A 17,628-nucleotide genomic window follows, 5' to 3' on the forward strand; every position below is an offset into this window, starting at 1 on the left:
TTTGCCCAGGGTGGTCTCAAACTCCTGAGCTCAAGTGAGCCTCATACCTTGGCCTCCCAAAGTGCTGGGATTACAGGTGAGCATGCCTGGCCTGAACTGTACACTTTAAATGAGTGAATTAGGTAGTATGTAAATGATATCTTCATGAAGCTGCTACAAAAAATACAGGCAAAACAATAATATGCATTTTGTAAGAACATGGAAATGTCACCGTACATATTAAACACGGCAGAATGGCTGTCCACGAGGAAAGGGGGAACAGTGAGGGACACATGGGGATAAAAGGGAATAAGTAAATGAATACATAGAGAAACAAGGGCTCTTTCACCGTCCGAGGACTGTGTGGTGAGCTGAGGTGCATGATTAGCTCAGCTCTTGACACCTGTATTTAAAAAGCGAGGAAATAAATTTAAAACATTGAGTTCAATGTCACCATATTGTCAATATTTCAAATGATAGGTATTTTAGGTTCCCCAGAAACTGATTCTCTGATGTACCCCTTAATCTGCTCTAAGTTTTCATCTCTGTTTTTCTTCCTCCCATCTCCTGTTCTCAGGAGGGTGTGCAAGGTGCTCTCTGCATTTTGGTTTTTCAAGCGTAGCTTGTTTACCCCAATCATTCTTCAATTCATGATCTTAATTCGCTATCTGAAAGACGTGTAAATACCCAATAGTTTTGACCTACAAATTTGGCCATAACATTGGAGCAAGGGAACACTCTTGCCAAACTGTTGTGAGGCTGCTGTGTTTGCCTCTTTCAGTGTTTCTTGGTTAAATAATGAAACTTTCACATACACAGTTTTGCTCTGCAATGATTTCTCTTCTGAAAGCATTATTTTTGTTTTTGAGACAGGGTCTTACTCTGTCACCCAGGCTGGAGTGTGGAGGCACAATCTCTGCTTACTGCAACCTCGACCTCCTGGATTCAAGCGATCCTCCCCACTCAACCTCCCAAGTAGTTGGGAATATAGGCACATGCCACCACGCCCAGCTAATTTTTGTATTTTTTGTAGAGACAGGGTTTCATCATGTTGCCCGGCCTGGTCTCAAACTCCTGAGATCAAGAGATCCGCCTGCCTCAGCCTCCCAAAGTGCTGGGATTATAGTCCTGAACCACCGTGCCCGGCCACATTATGTTTACTTAGTGTTTATATTACTGATTTGACCACTGGTCATCCATTTCTTCTGTCTGCTTTTGTGTTGCTTTTCTATGTTGCAATTTATGTTTTAATGTACTTAAGCATTTCTTCCTGACCAAATTACAAACTAACGGCAAAACCTATACCTTATGCTTTTTAATATTCTACTCAGCTGGGTGTGGTGGCTCACGCCTGTAATCCCAGCACTTTGGGAGGCCAAGGCGGGGGGACCACCTGAGGTCGGGAGTTTGAGACCAGCCTGACCAACATGGAGAAACCCCATCTCTACTAAAAATACAAAAAATTAGCTGGGCGTGGTGGCGCATGCCTATAATCCCAGTTACTCAGGAGGCTGAGGCAGGAGAATCGCTTGAACCCGGGAGGCCGAAGTTGCAGTGAGCTGAGATCATGCCATGGCACTCCAGCCTGGGCAACAAGAGTGAAACTCCATCTCAAAAAAAAAAAAAAAATACATATATATATATATATATATATATATATTCTCCTCGGTAACTGTCATGATTCTTTTCATATACAGTAGTTCCTTCTCATCTGCGCTTTTGCTTTCTGTGTGTGTGTTTTTTTAATCCACAGTAAACTGCAGTCCAAAAATATTAAATGAAAAATACCATAAACCATTCACAGGTTTTCACTTGCATACCATTCTGAGTATCACGATGAAATCTCAAGCTGTCCTGCTCTATCTTATGTGGGATGTTTGACCTGTAGAGGCCCACCTGTTAGTCAGTTAGGAGCTGTTTCACTGATCAGATCTGCTGTTTCAGTATTACAGTGCTTCTTGTGTTCAAGTCACCTTTATTTTACTTCATAATGGCCCCAAAGCTCAAGAGCAGTAATGCTGATATATTCCTATAATTGCTCTATTTTATTATTAGTTATTGTTGTTAATCTCTTACTGTGCCTGATTTATAAGTTAAACTTTATCATAGGTATGTATGTATATGAAAAGGCAGTATATACTGCATAGGGTACTATTTGGTACTATCCATGGTTTCAGGCATTTACTGGGGGTCTTGAAATGCATCCCTCAAGGATATGGGGGGACTACTGCAACAGGGATTGAAAACACAGATTGATAAATTGATTGATTGACAGTTCATGGATTTATCAAACCATCTTGGAGGCTCAAAATACTTTTGTAAAAAAGGCCTCAGCAAATATTTTTCATTTAGTATAATGTGATTCGTTTTTTAAAAAATCAGCGTATTGACCTTTTAGAATTACATAATTTTAACTCTTTTTTTTTTTTTTTTTTTGGAGATGGAGTTTTGCTCTTCTTGCCCAGGCTGGAGTGCAATGGCACAGTCTTGGCTCACCGCAACCTCCACCTCCCGGGTTCAAGCGATTCTCCTGCCTCATCCTCCCAAGTAGCTGGGATTAAAGGCATGCGCCACCATGCCTAGCTAATTTTGTATTTTTAGTAGAGACCATGTTTCTCCATGTTGGTCAGTCTGGTCTCGAACTCTTGACCTGAGGTGATCCACCCGCCTCAGCCTCGCAAAGTGCTGGGATTACAGGCAAGAGCCACTGTGCCTGGCCAGCTCATTTACTTTTGAACGTTTTTACCTGACTTGAAAACAAGTGACTTGTTATGATGTGCAATGTAACAACCGAATATTTATCTTGCCACCTCCTTGGGTTCTATATTAATCTATTTGTGGTGCTACAACAACATACCTAAAACTAGGTAATTTATAAAGAATAAGAATGTATTTTCTCACAGTTCTGGAGACTGGGAAGTTCAAGATAAAGATGCCAGCATCTGGTAGGGGCCTTTTTGCCGCATCCTTCTATGCAGAAGGCAAGAGAGGGCTGAATGCTGTGTGAAGCCTCTTTTATAAGCACCTTAATCCCATTCTTGAGGGAGGATCTATCACCTCTTAAAGGCCCCACCCCTTTTTAAAACAGGTTTTTGGGGAACACGTGGCGTTTGGTTACACGGATAAGTTCTTTAGTGGTGATTTCTGAGATTTTGGTACACCCATCACCCCAGCAGTGTACACTGTACCCAATGTGTAGTCTTTTATCCCTTGCCCCCTTCCCGCCCTTCTCCACTAAGTACCCAAAGTCCATTGTATCACTCTTACGCCTTTGCATATTCATAGCTTAGGTCCCACTTATAAGTGAGAACATACGATGTTTTGTCTTCCATTCTTGAGTTACTTCACTTAGAAAAATGGTCTCGATTCCATCCAGGTTGCTGTGAATGCCATTATTTCTTTCCTTTTTATGGCTGAATAGTATTCCATGGTGTGTGTGTGTGTGTGTGTGTGTATACACACATATATATACACACACACATATATACACATATAAATGTGGTGTGTGTATACATATACATATATATGTATATACACATATATGTTGACTTTATCCATTCATTGACTAATGGGCATTTGGGCTGATTCCATATTTTTGCAATTGCAAATTGTGCTGCTATAAACATGCGTGTGCAAGTATCTTTTTCGTATAATGACTTCTTTTCTTCTGGGTAGATAACCAGTAGTGGGACTGCTGGATCAAATGGCAGATCTACTTTTAGTTCTTTAAGGAATCTCTGCACTGTTTTCCGTAGTGGTTGTACTAGTTTACATTCCCACCAGCAGTGTAAAGGTGTTCCCTTTTCACCACATACTATTTTTTTATTTTTAAATTATGGTAAAGGCCCCACGTCTTAATACTGTTACATTGGCAACACTTGAATTTTGGAGGAGACACATTCAAACCATAGCAGGTATTGCATAGAATATCATAGAAAGACAGTTTCTGCCTGCAACAAGTTTGCTAAAACCAGTTCATAAAAATAGCCCTTTGGTAAGATTACATAGACTTAAAATTAATTGGTTTAAAGCTATACCCACTGGTACAACTAACTTTATTTCTGAAACATAAATGTTCATATTCTTACATGACCTTTATTTGCAAAGATATCTGTAGCATTGGCTGGGAAAAGTATTTCAGCAATTTTCTTTTAGTAACTGCATTTTATCAAACATAACAAAGACAGTCCTGAGGCTGTACGGTCTCTTTTAAAAAAGGGTTCATGTAGCATATTCAGAAGGTCACAGTTCGAAATTCCACTGATGTTGGCCAGTTGCTGTGGCTCATGCCTGTAATCCCAGTACTTTGGGAGGCCGAGGCGGGTGGATCACCTGAGGTCAGGAGTTCAAGACCAGCCTGGTCAACATGGTGAAACCCTATCTCTACTAAAAATATAAAAATTATTTGGACATGGTGTCACACACCTGTAGTCCCAGCTACTCGGGAGGCTGAGGCAGGAGAATCGCTTGAAACTGGGAGGCAGAGGTTGCAGTGAGCTGAGAGTGCGCCACTGCATTCTAGCCTGGGGGACAGACCAAGACTCCGTCTCAAAAAAGAAAGAAAACAAAATTCCACTGATGTCTTACATTCTAGTCTTGTGACAAAGAGTGGAAGAGTGTGAATGAACATTTCAGTGGTAGGCTTCAGCTCTGTAGTATTACTCAATTACTTGGATGTTTGCTGCTTCAGACTAGAATCTGAGTCTTGAAACCAGTGAGAAAACTTAGCAACCTTTAGTAGTCTTTCCTAGTCACCTGGTAGGTTTAAAATTATGGATTGCTTTAAAGAGCCCTTTAGCTCCCTAATTGATAGCTGAGCCAGTGCAAGATGCCCAACAGATTATGACATGTTCAGGGCACCAGCAAAGCAGGGGCACCCCCACCCTAAAAATAAACAAGTTAGCTTTGACAGATTTGTTCAGAACTTTGCACAAAAAATGTTGGAAGAAACTCTATTGATTTCAGCATGCATGGAAATTTTGCATCATAATAAAATGTTGAATTACCACTGGTGGGATGGTAGGACTCCATCATCTTTTCAGTGTTTGGGGCTTCCCAAGGGTCTGGCTACAAGAAGCCACACACTATATGTATAAAGTCACATGAAAATTCTTTAGCTCTCAATACACAAATTGAATCCAATTTTTGCAGGTATTATCTAAAATTAAGATAATGTTTTAGAGGCTGAAAGGAACTATGAGAAGTATACATGTGGAGAACTTTTCCTACCAGAAAGAAATCAATTGGAATTAGGGCCCAGATGTTTCTGAAAGCTGAACAACCACTTCTGTCTTTATTCAAGAACTGCCTCCTACATGGATTTTTGGGGGATAAATTACTGACCTCTTTTGTTCCTTTATAGCCTTTAAATCCATTTCTACACCCCTCACCCCCCACCCCCCAAAAATACAGGAAATCCTCTTCTTTTGTGTTTACCCTGCTCCATAATCAGCTAAAAGGTTTTGTTTGTACATTTTTTTGTTTTCATTTTCTTCATAATTTTATAGATATTTCATATCACAACGAAAGTTAAGAAAAATAAAGTTTTCTACTTTTTTAATTACTTTTTAAAGAATGCTTTTCTTGGCCAGGTGCAGTGGCTCACGCCTGTAATCCCAGCACTTTGGGAGGCCGAGGCAGGTGGATCACTTGAAGTCAGGAGTTTGAGACCAGCCTGGCCAACATGGTGAAACTGTGTCCCTACTAAAAATATAAAAATCACCCAGGCGTGGTGGTGCACACCTGTAATGCCAGCTACTCAGGAGGCTGAGGCATGAGAATCGCTTGAATCCAGGAGGTGGAGGTTGCATTGAGCCAAGATCGTGCCATTGCACTCCTGCCTGGGTGACAAAGTGAGTCTCCAACTCAAAAAAAAAGAAAAAAAAAAGCTTTTCTCATATGTGCTTAAGGAAATGTACATTTAGTTGACTACTTGAAACAAAATTTTAGGAACACAGAAATAAATGAAACATTTTTTTTTTTTGAGATGGAGTCTTGCTCTATCATCCAGGCTGGAGTGCAGTGGCACAATCTCAGCTCAGGCAACCTCCGTCTCCCGAGTTCAAGTGATTCTCCTGCCTCAGCCTCCCGAGTAGCTGGGTTACAGGTATGTACCACCAAGCCCAGCTAAGTTTTGTAATTTTAGTAGAGATGGTGTTTCACTATGTTGGCCAGGATAGTCTTGATCTCTTGACCTCGTGATTCACCCGCCTCAGCCTTACAAAGTGTGGGATTACAGGCGTGAGCCATGGTACCTGGCCAATATTTTATTTTTAATATTTTAAAATTATATAAAATTACAAAAAGTGGTGGCAGTAGTAGAGAGTTTGATACCAACTAGTTTTATTTTTATTTTATTTGATTTATCCAACTAGTTTTAATATGTGCTAATATTTTGCCACTCTTGCTTCAAAATTTTTTTGAATAAATAAAATAGATATAGATGAAGACCTCCCTTTCCTATTATCTATCAGATACCCAATGGTAATTGCCAGCCTGAGGTTGGTGTATATGCTTCTTGTCCACATCTTTTATGCTCTGACTATATTATGCTCCCAATACAAAATATTGCTTTATGATTTGTATATATTAATCTTGAAACATTGATTTTGAGATTTAATCATGTTGATGCAAGTAGTACTATCTCGTATGTTTTAAGATTCTATAGTGTTTCACTGTGTAAATGTACTTAATTTATGTATTGATATATCAATTAAGATTTGAGTTATTTCCAGTTTTTCCCTAAAACAAAGGTTGCTACTGGGGAAGATCCTCAGATAGCTTTCCTATGATGATGCCCACAGGGACTCTAGCTCAGTTCCCAGAAGTAGAATTGCTAGTTTGTAGGGAATGCAAATTTATTTGACTAGATATTGCCAAGTTTTACAATTGACATTGGGGATGCTCATTTCTGTGCACACTCCTCCATCAGACTTTAATTTTTCTGCCAGTCGTTGAAGTATCAAATAGTGTTTCATGTCGTTTTCATTTGCATTTCCCTGATTGCCGATGAGAAATAATCTTTTCACATACCATTCTTAAGTGAACTATCTGTTCTTACTCTTTGCCTGTTTTTAAAAAATAGTTGTCTTCATGTTGATTTGTAGGATTTTAAGAAATTTATGCTAGGGATACTAGATTTTGAGAACTTTACATTGCATGTGTGTTCTCTTAGTATGTGATTTGTCTTTTAATTTTTTGTATGATGTCTCTTGTTGCCTAAACACTTAATTTTAGCGCAGTCAAATGTTTTATGTTTATTATTTATATTTATATATCTTTTTTTGTTGTTGTTTTTTGAGACAGAGTCTTGCTTTGTCACTCAGGCTGGAGTGCAGTGGTACAATCTCAGCTCACTGCAACTTTTGCTTCCCAGGTTCAAACGATTCTGGTGCCTCAGCCTCCCGAGTAGCTGGGATTACAGGCGCCCGCCATCACGCCTGGCTAATTTTTGTATTTTTAGTAGAGATGGGGTTCCGCCATGTTGGCCAGGCTGGTCTCCAACTCCTGACCGCAAGTGATCTGCCCGCCTTGGCCTCCCAAAGTGCTGGGATTACAGGCGTGAGCCACTGCGCCTGGCCCTATTTATACTTATATTTTTAATCAGCATAGATTTAAACGTGTAATGTTGTGAGGTAAGCCCTAGTTTATTGTTCCTGATTTAATACGGCCTAATTTACTGTTCCATATGGATTGCTAGTTAGAATAGTATACCCCTTCCTCCACTGATTGAGAGTTATCGTTACTGTGCTCTATAGAGACTGCAGTGGTTCTAACATTGTAACATATATCAGAATCACCTGAGGACTTGTTAAAAATGTAGATTTCTTGCCTCCGCCCCAAGTTTTTGATTCAGTAGGTCTTGGGCTTGGGTGTGGTCTGAAAATTTGTTTCTCCAATAAATTCCCAGGGATGCTGATGCTGCTTGTCCTAGGACCACACTTTCAGAACCACTTATATAGAGGAACCAACATGTTTTGTTAGTATCTCTTGACATCAATGCCTTGAGGAAACTTAAATTTAAGCCTATTTTATAGATGAGGAACCTGGTGAGGCAATCAATTAGGTGATTTTCCAAGGTTTGTACTAACAAGTTAGAATTGGAGACTGCTGGCCGGGCACGGTGGTGCACACCTGTAATCCCAGAACTTTGGGAGGCTGAGGAGGGCAAATCACCAGGTCAGGAGTTCAAGACGAGGCTGAACAACATGGTGAAATCCTGTCTCTACTAAAAATACAAAAATTAGCCAGGCATGGTCGCACACGCTTGTAGTCCCAGCTATCCAGGAGGCTGAGGCAGGAGAATCCCTTGAAACTGGGAGGCAGAGGTTGCAGTGAGCTGAGATGCACCACTGCACTCCAGCCTGGGCGACAAAGAAAGAGTCCATCTCAAAATAAATAAATAAATAAATAAATAATTGGAGACTGCCGTAATTTCTTTACTTGGTTTTGTTTCCTACAACATGTAACTAGTATTAAATCATAACAAGATTTAAATTTTTTAAGAAAACACCAGTTTTTTCTTTACTTGAAAACTATATCTTTACATATTTGGTTCTATCTCTTAAAAATAACTATTTCAAATGACAGTTGTCTGGCCTTAGGTAACATGACAAATAGAATGCATAAAATGAATACAAAGGTCGAATGTATACATTATTGGAAAACAAATTGAAGTACTATGTTCATTAAATAGAAAAGGATAATAAACGGAAGTCTTATGGTCTATCTAAAGTCAAATAACTCAATCATAAAAGGATGAGTCATAGACTATGTGCTAAGTAAATCTTTATTTAACAACTACTTATCTTATTAAATCTCTTTGTTTTAGTCAGATACGTGGTAAGTGCGATATCATCATGGGCTCTTTCCCTAGGTCTTGCTACTCAGGAGGTGGCTTGAGGACTAGCTGTATAGACATCACCTGTGAGCTCATCAAACTGCAGAATCTCGGGCCCCACCCCGGACCTCCTGAATCAGAATCTGCTTTTTAACATCCCCAATTGGTTCAAATGCACATTAAAGTCTGAAAGTTCTGAGATTCTGCATTTCTAAGATGCTCTTAGGTGATGTCGATGCTGTGTTGAGGGTCCTCTTAACTACACTTAATGTGGCAGAACTCTGCCCTCCTATCTACTCATTAAAACAAACAATATCTTTAAAGAATACTAACTTTGCTAAGTAGTTTAATAGTGAATTCCTTCGGTAAAGATTTATGGACACTACAGTGGATATTATCCCGAAGAGAGAAAAATAAAGACAAGACAGGCACAGCTCTCAGAGTGAAATAACAAGTTTGGTAGTCAGTGTTATAGAACAATGGTAATTGTATCTGATTGCTAAAAGAAAGTCCCAAAGAACAACACTAATCAGCTGAAATATAGTTATAACAAAGGAAGTCCAGAATTTGACTTCTATAGAACAGTTTTCCATTTGAGAGAATATAAAGCGATGGAAAACAGACAAAATTATACATTATTTGGATGAAACCTATCACATTACATTGAGTACATCATTAGACTTGTAAAAGCAATTCTGCAGTTACTGTTTTGATTCAGAGGCTTTTGTATCTTAAGCTACACTAAGTACAGAAGTAATTGGTATGAAATATATACACTTTTGTTTTTTGAGACAAGGTTTTGCTCTATTGCCCAGGCTGGAGTGCTAGAGTGCAGTGGCATGATCTCTGCTCACTGCAATCTCCACCTCCTGGGCTTAAGCAAGATACACATTTTAATAGAATGTGTATTTGAATCAAAGTGCCTTGAAGTTTTTCCAGCTTCAAATATAGGAGGAAACTTTTCAAGGTTTAGTTCCCATATCTCAGCGCTGATTTGTGCCACTCAAAATGAATAAAACATAGACTCTTGGTTTGAGTATAAACGTCCAACAGTCTTACAGTCTGGGTAGTTTGTGTTGTGACAAAGCATATTACTAATGCAACTGTTACCACATACAGTGGATTAAGACTGGATTAAAACCTGGATTCCACTTCAGAAAAGGCAAGTCTATTATCCATTCATTCATTCACTCATCTTTTTTTTCCCCTGGAGGTATCCAGGCTACATTTGTAATGAACTAGGTTTCCTGTTGACGCCAGAGCATAAGGCAGATTCTCTTTTTGTTTTGTTATTTTTATGAGATAAAACACAAATTCCTCACAAGACATATTATTTCCATAAACAACATTCCTTTCTTTTTCACCTTTTTTGGTTTCTGCAGGGTTTGAAATGCTCATGAGTGGGATAGTATTTCCTGCCTGAAAAGGCTTGGATAACATCAGAGATAATTTTTTTTCTATATGTTGGTTAGCAAGAGAGAATTATCTCATTAAGAAGTCTGTGAATATTTTTATTGGCAGGTGAGATTTTCATCCCTATTTCAAGGACATTCAAATTCCAATGGCTATCTAGTAAGTTGGGATAAATCCATCTATCCATCCATCCATTTTTAAAAATTGTTTTTTCTTTCATCCAACTATCCATCCAACAAGTGCCTACCACATACTTTTTAGGTACCAGGCACTGTGCTCAATACTGTTATGTAAATACAAAACTACTTCAGTCCTTGTTCTAAAGCAGTTTTCAGTTTAACAGGGGAGACAAGTATTCAAAGCAACAATTACAATATGGTAAGATACGTGCGATTATGCAGGTGTTATGGAAGCTAATGCATAGGCATCCTGATTACTTACTGATTAGCATGATAATATCTTGCCAGGCCTTCAGGTTTTAGATGAGCTAGATTCTAGCTCCAGACTGCCTAGGTTTAAATCCTATCCCTGATACTTGGTAATTGTATAGCCGTGGACAAGTTAGGTGATCAGTCTGTACCTCAATTTCATCATCTGTGAAGTGGAGATAATAATTACACCTGTTGCATAAGGCTGATACCAAGGTAAAACAAGTTAATATATGTAAAGAACTGGAATTAGTAATATTTAGCAGTATTTACATACACTATGTCAATGTTAATTATAGAGGAGGTTCCAAGATGGCCGAATAGGAACAGCTCCAGTCTGCAGCTCCCAGCATGAGCGACGCAGAAGACTGGTGATTTCTGCATTTCCAACTGAGGTACCAGGTTCATCTCACTGGGGTTTGTCAGACAGTGCAGCCCATGGAGCAGGGCAGGGCATTGCCTCACCCAGGAAGTGCAAGGGATTGGGGAATTCCCTTTCCTGGTGAAGGGAAGCCATGACAGACGGTACCTGGAAAATCAGGACACTCCCACCCTAATACTGCGCTTTTCCAACGGCCTTAGCAAATGGCACACCAGGAGATTATATCCCGCGCATGACTTGGAGGGTCCCACACCCACGGAGCCTCGCTCACTGCTAGCACAGCAGTCTGAGATTGAACTGCAAGGTGGCAGTGAGGCTGGGGGAGGGGCGTCCACCATTGCTGAGGCTTGAGTAGGTAAATAACATGGCTGGGAAGCTCGAACTAGGTGGAGCCCACCGCAGCTCAAGGATGCCTGCCTGCTTCTGTAGACTCCACCTCTGGGGGCAGGGCATAGCTGAACAAAAGGCAGCAGAAACTTCTGCAGACTTAAACGTCCCTGTCCGACAGCTTTGAAGAGAGTAGTGGTTCTCCCAGCACAGAGTTTGAGATCTGAGAAAGGACAGACTGCCTCCTCAAGTGGGTCCCTGACCCCTGAGTAGCCTAACTGGGAGAAGCCTCCCAGTAGGGGCTGACTGACACCTCATACAGCCTGTGCCCCTCTGAGATGAAGCTTCCAGAGGAAGGATCGGGCACCAACATTCGCCATTCTGCAATATTTGCTGTTTGGCCACCTCGGCTGGTGATACCCAGGCAAACAGGGTCTGGAGTGGACCTCCAGCAAACTCCAACAGACCTGCAGCTGAGGGTCCTGATTGTTAAAAGGAAAACTAAGAAATAGAAAGGACACCCACACCAAAACCCCATCTGTACATCACCACCATCAAAGACCAAAGGTAGATAAAACCACAAAGATGGGGAGAAACCAGAGCAGAAAAGCTGAAAATTCTAAAAATCAGAGTGCCTCTTCTCCTCCAAAGGAACACAGCTCCTCACCAGCAACAGAACAAAGCTGGACAGAGAATGACTTTGACGAGTTAAGAGAAGAAGGCTTCAGACGATCGGTAATAAGAAACTTCTCCGAGCTAAAGGAAGATGTTCAAACCCATCACAAAGAAGCTAAAAACCTTGAAAAATGATTAGACAAATGGCTAGCTAGAATAAACAGTGGAGAGAAGTCCTTAAAGGACCTGATGGAGCTGAAAATCACGGCACAAGACCTATGTGACGCATGTACAAGCTTCAGTAGCCGATTTGATCAAGTGGAAGAAAGGGTATCAGTGATTGAAGATCAAATGAATGAAATAAAGTGAGAAGAGAAGTTTAGAGAAAAAAGAGTAAAAAGAAATGAACAAAGTCTCCAAGAAATATGGGACTATGTGAAAAGACCAAATCTACGTCTGATTGGCATACCTGAAAGTGACGGGGAGAAAGCAAACAAGTTGGAAAACACTCTTCAGGATATTATCACGGAGAACTTCCCCAACCTAGTGAGGCAGGCCAACATTCAAATTCAGGAAACACAGAGAATGCCACAAAGATACTCCTCGAGAAGAGCAACTCCAAGACACATAATTGTCAGATTCACCAAAGTTGAAATGAAGGAAAAAATGTTAAGGGCAGCCAGAAAGAAAGGTTGGGTTACCCAAAAAGGGAAGCCCATCAGACTAACAGCAGATCTCTCAGCAGAAACTCTACAAGCCAGAAGAGAGTGGGGGCCAATATTCAACATTCTTAAAGAAAAGAATTTTCAACCCAGAATTTCATATCCAGCCAAACTAAGTTTCATAAGTGAAGGAGAAATAAAATCCTTTACAGACAAACAAATGCTGAGAGATTTTGTCACCACCAGGCCTGCCTTACAAGAGCTCCTGAAGGAAGCACTAACCATGGAAAGGAACAACCAGTACCAGCCACAGCAAAAACATGCCAAATTGTAAAGACCTTCGATGCTAGGAAGAAACTAACGAGCAAAACAACCAGCTAACATCATGACAGGATCAAATTCACACGTAACAATATTAACCTTAAATGTAAATAGACCAAATGCTCCAATTAAAAGACACAGACTGGCAAATTGGATAAAGAGTCAAGACCCATCAGTGTGCTGTATTCAGGAGACCCATCTCACGTGCAGAGACACACATGGACTCAAAATAAAGGGATGGAGGAAGATCTACCAAGCAAATGGAAAACCAAAAAAAAAAAAAAAAAAAAAAAAAAAAAAGCAGGGGTAGCAATCCTAGTCTCTGATAAAACAGACTTTAAACCAACAAAGATCAAAAGAGACAGAGGAGGCCATTACATAATGGTAAAGGGATCAACTTAACAAGAAGAGCTAACTATCCTAAATATATATTCACCCAATACAGGAGCACCCAGATTCATAAAGCATGTCCTTAGAGAACTACAAAGAGACTTAGACTCCCACACAATAATAATGGGAGATTTTAACACCCCACTGTCAACATTAGACAGACCCATGAGACAGAAATTTAACAAAGATATCCAGGAATTGAACTCACCTCTGCACCAAGCGGACCTAATAGACATCTACAGAACTCTCCACCCCAAATCAACAGAATATACATTCTTCTCAGCACCACACCACACTTATTCCAAAATTGACCACATAGTTGGAAGTAAAGCACTCCTCAGCAAATGTAAAAGGACAGAAATTATAACAAACTGTCTCTCAGACCACAGTGCAATCAAACTAGAACTCAGGATTAAGAAACTTACTCAAAACCACACAACTACATGGAAACTGAACAATCTGCTTCTGAATGACTACTGGGTGCATAACAAAATGAAGGCAGAAATAAAGATGTTCTTTGAAACCAATGAGAACAAAGACACAACATACCAGAATCTCTGGGACACATTTAAAGCAGTGTGTAGAGGGAAATTTATAGCACTAAATGCCCACAAGAGAAAGCAGGAAAGATCTAAAATGGACACCCAAACATCACAATTAAAAGAACTAGAGAAGCAAGAGCAAACACATTCAAAAGCTAGCAGAAGGCAAGAAATAACTAAGATCAGAGAAGAACTGAAGGAGATAGAGACACAAAAAACCCTTCAAAAAATCAATGAATCCAGGAGCTGGTTTTTTGAAAAGATCAACAAAATTGATAGACCGCTAGCAAGACTAATAAAGAAGAAAAGAGAGAAGAATCAAATAGCTGCAATAAAAAATGATGAAGGGGATATCACCACCGATCCCACAGAAATACATACTACCATCAGAGAATACTATAAACACCTCTAAGCAAATAAACTAGAAAATCTGGAAGAAATCCATAAATTCCTGGACACATACACCCTCCGAAGACTAAACCAGGAAGAAGTTGAATCCCTGAATAGACCAATAAGAGGTTCTGAATTTGAGGCAATAATTAATAGCCTACCAACCAAAAAAAGTCCAGGACCAGACGGATTCACAGCCCAATTCTACCAGAGGTACAAAAAGGAGCTGGTACCATTCCTTCTGAAACTATTCCAATCAATAGAAAAAGAGGGAATCCTCACTAATTCATTTTATGAGGCCAGCATCATCCTGATACCAAAGCCTGGCAGAGACACAACAAAAAAAGAGAATTTTAGACCAATATCCCTGATGAACAACAATGCAAAAATCCTCAATAAAATACTGGCAAACCGAATCCAGCAGCACATCAAAAAGCTTATCCACTATGATCAAGATGGCTTCATCCCTGGGATGCAAGGCTGGTTCAACATACGCAAATCAGTAAACATAATTCATCATATAAACAGAACCAAAGACAAAAACCACATGATTATCTCAATAGATGCAGAAAAGGCCTTTGACAAAATTCAACAGCCCTTCATGTTAAAAACTCTCAATAAACTAGGTATTGATGGGACGTATCTCAAAATAATAAGAGCTATTTATGACAGACCCACAGCCAATATCATACTGAATGGACAAAAACTGGAAGCATTCCCTTTGAAAACTGGCACAAGACAGTGCTACCCTCTCTCACCACTCCTATTCAATATAGTGTTGGAAGTTCTGGCCAGGGCAATCAGGCAAGAAAAAGAAATAAAACGTATTCAATTAGGATAAGAGGAAGTCAAATTGTCCCTGTTTGCAGATGACATGATTGTATACTTAGAAAACCCCATCGTCTCAGCCCAAAATCTCCTTAAGCTGATAAGCAACTTCAGCAAAGTCTCAGGATACAAAATCAATGTGCAAAAATCACAAGCATTCTTATACACCAATAACAGACAAACAGAGAGCCAACTCATGAGTGAACTCCCATTCACAATTGCTTCAAAGAGAACAAAATACCTAGGAATCCAACTTACAAGGGATGTGAAGGACCTCTTCAAGGAGAACGACAAATCACTGCTCAATGAAATAAAAGAGGACACAAACAAATGGAAGAACATTCCATGCTCATGGATAGGAAGAATCGGTATCGTGAAAATGGCCATACTGCCCAAGGTAATTTGTAGATTCAATGCCATCCCCATCAAGCTACCAATGACTTTCTTCACAGAATTGGAAAAAACTACTTTAAACTTCATATGGAACCAAAAAAGAGCCCGCATTGCCAAGTCAATCCTAAGCCAAAAGAACAAAGCTGAAGGCATCACGCTACCTGACTTCAAACTATACTACAAGGCTATAGTAACCAAAACAGCATAATACTGGTACCACAACAGAGATATGGACCAATGGAACAGAATAGAGCCCTCTGAAATAATCCCACACATCTACAACCATCTGATCTTTGACAAACCTGACAAAAACAAGAAATGGGGAAAGGATTCCCTATTTAATGAATGGTGCTGGGAAAACTGGCTAGCCATATGTAGAAAGCTGAAACTGGATCCCTTCCTTACACCTTATACAAAACTTAATTCAAGATGGATTAAAGACTTAAATGTTAGACCTAAAACCATAAAAACCCTAGAGGAAAACCTAGGCAATACCATTCAGGCCATAGGCATGGGCAAGGACTTCATGACTAAAACACCAAAAGCAATAGCAACAAAGCCAAAATTGACAAATGGGATCTAATTAAACTAAAGAGCTTCTGCACAGCAAAAGAAACTACCATCAGAGTGAACTGGCAACCTACGGAATGGGAGAAAATTTTTACAATCTACCCATCTGACAAAGAGCTAATATCCAGAATCTACAAAGAACTTAAACAAATTTACAAGAAAAAAATCAAACAACACCATCGAAAAGTGAGCAAAGGATATGAACAGACACTTCTCAAAAGAAGACATTTATGCAGCCAACAGACACATGAAAAAATGCTCATCATCACTGGCCATCAGAGAAATGCAAATTGAAACCACAATGAGATACCATCTCACACCACTTAGAATGGCGATCATTAAAAAGTCAGGAAACAACAGGGGCTGGAGAGGATGTGGAGAAATAGGAACACTTTTACACTGTTGGTGGGACTGTAAACGAGTTCAACCATTATGGAAGAAAGTGTGGCAATTCCTCAAGGATCTAGAATTAGCAATACCATTTGACCCAGCCATCCCATTACTGGGCATATACCCAGAGGATTATAAATCATGCTGCTATAAAGACACATGCACACGTATGCTTATTGAGGCACTATTCACAATAGCAAAGACTTGGAACCAACCCAAATGTCCATCAATGATAGACTGGATTAAGAAAAGGTGGCACATATACACCATGGAATACTATGCAGCCATTAAAAAGGATGAGTTCATGTCCTTTGTAGGGACATGGATGAAGCTGGAAACCATCATTCTGAGCAAACTATTGCAAGGACAGAAAACCAAACACTGCATGTTCTCACTCATAGGTGGGAATTGAACAATGAGAACACTTGGACACAGGGTGGGGAACATCACACACACCCCTGTCGAGGGGTGTGGGAAGGGGGAAGGGATAACATTAGGAGATATACCTAATATAAATGATGAGTTAATGGGTGCAGCACACCAACATAGCACATGTATACATATGTAACAAACCTGCAGGTTGTGCACATGTACCCTAGAACTTAAAGCATAATTTAAAAAATGTTAATTATAATTATCACCCCTACTTTTCAAAATGAACTTATCCATTAAAGCAGTAGTCTCCTAAGATGATCTGCTGGGAGCAGGAAAAAAATAGTAGAAATACTAGAAAATGAATTCCTACTTAGTTTTCCTTTTCCTTTTCTTTTTCTTTTTCTTTTTTTCTTTTTTTTTTTTTGTGACGGAATCTCGTTCTGTTGCCCAGGCTGGAGTGCAGTGGCTGGATCTCGGCTCACTGCAAGCTCAGCTTCCTGGGTTCACGCCATTCTCCTGCCTCAGCCTCCCAAGTAGCTGGGACTACAGGTGCCCACCACCACGCCCCGCTAATTTTTTGTATTTTTAATAGAGATGGGGTTTCACCATGTTAGCCAGGATGGTCTCGATCTCCTGACCTCGTGATCTGCCTGCCTCTGCCTCCCAAAGTGCTGGGATTACAGGCGTGAGCCACCACGCCCGGCCCCTCCTATTTAATTTTCATATCCTTTTTCAATCGCCATTTTTATGTATCTTATATGTATATATATGTGCATCTCATTTA

Source organism: Pan paniscus, chromosome 4, assembly GCF_029289425.2.
Source record: "Pan paniscus chromosome 4, NHGRI_mPanPan1-v2.0_pri, whole genome shotgun sequence".
NCBI classification, from domain to species: Eukaryota; Metazoa; Chordata; class Mammalia; order Primates; family Hominidae; genus Pan; species Pan paniscus.